The sequence below is a fragment of the Saccostrea echinata genome, unplaced genomic scaffold (assembly GCF_033153115.1).
Source record: "Saccostrea echinata isolate AGI-Se365-2 ecotype Australia unplaced genomic scaffold, CSIRO_AGI_Sech_v1 ptg000080l, whole genome shotgun sequence".
Classification (NCBI taxonomy): Eukaryota; Metazoa; Mollusca; class Bivalvia; order Ostreida; family Ostreidae; genus Saccostrea; species Saccostrea echinata.
The window spans coordinates 346,022-347,500 of NW_026889829.1; positions in this window are offsets into that span (position 1 = coordinate 346,022).

Sequence of the window (1,479 nt, forward strand, 5' to 3'; positions counted from 1 at the left end):
AGCATACCTTTTTATTTTATTGGTGGAAACACTTGATGTCTGTTCAAATTGTTTAGGAGTAGCTACAATACAATATATATGTAATGAGTGAATAACATAATGATTACTATTGTAGAATGAAATGACATTGCATTGTACAAAACAAACCATGGTGATGCTATACTATATTTCTGAAATTCATAAAATAAATGGAAACAAACTTTTGATACAAAACTTGGTAGCTATACTTAATTTAAGTAATAAAAAAAATCAATCAATATACTAGAGATAACATTTAATTCTTTCACCTATACAACATTTAAAAAAAATTTAACACTGGCATACTATAAAATTAATGTGAAATGCTTTAGTGAGATCATACCCAGTAGAGAAATTGATGCATCTATTTTGATAGTTCTAGCTGATGTAAATGCCACTTTTAACCAGTTCTGTGACAGCTACAATGACAAAAGAATTATACATATAAACAGTACATAAATACATGCATATACATATAAGACTGACTTAATGTACATGTAATCAGACAAATGAAAATTCAAACATTTCATCTTCAATAATGTAGAAATTCTACAAATTTACAGCCTAGTGATACAGATAGTAAAAGTGCTATGATGAATTTAAAATATGAAGCTCTGGTAAAAACTGAAATCTTAAAATTCACATATTTTTGATTGGAGGTATAAATTAAAATTTATAGGGTCTTATACTCTTGTAATTACAGTGCACATACATTTTACACTGTGCAGTTTAACTTCACAAATACATTGTAAGTGTGACTGCATCTAAATTATAATTTGATATCATGACGTGCTGTGCTTATATTATGTTACACGTTTGTACATGTATGCAAAAGGACAACATTATTGCATGTTTAAAAGTGCAACTTTCAAAATGTGTGTGTGTGTGGGAGGGGTTGGGGGGGGCACTGCATTGCAGTTTGTGACGGACAGTAATAATACATCTTGTTCACGGTTATTTTACATCGATGTAAAGAATAGTATGTCTGCATGTTAATACATATGCACATACACACCTTAATGAACAGAAAGGGACCTAGGGAGGTAGCGCGGATCGTCTCAGTTTTCCATGATTTCCCGAAATAATGTCATCATCTTCTCATCAAAAAGATAAGCAAGGCCCAGGTCTCTTATTTTATCCCTATTCTCTTTAAAGATTGCCTGATTGTTGCATTTATCCACTGCATATCCCATCTGCTGTCGCCACGTTTTTAGATGTAAACAACATTCCGTGTCACCGAGTGCAAGCGCTTGGCTGAAGCCGAATGCAGCCAAACGACACAATATAAAGAGAATTATTTCGAAGACGTGTTGTTACTATATAAGTGAAAATCAATAATGTTTATTTATTTAAACCTGAAAATACAGACATTCATTAAAAATTCTCGCAATCATCATTAAATAGCTTTTTTGAGCTCTGTTTCCTTATATGGATCTATCAAGGCGGAGCAACTGTCATGAC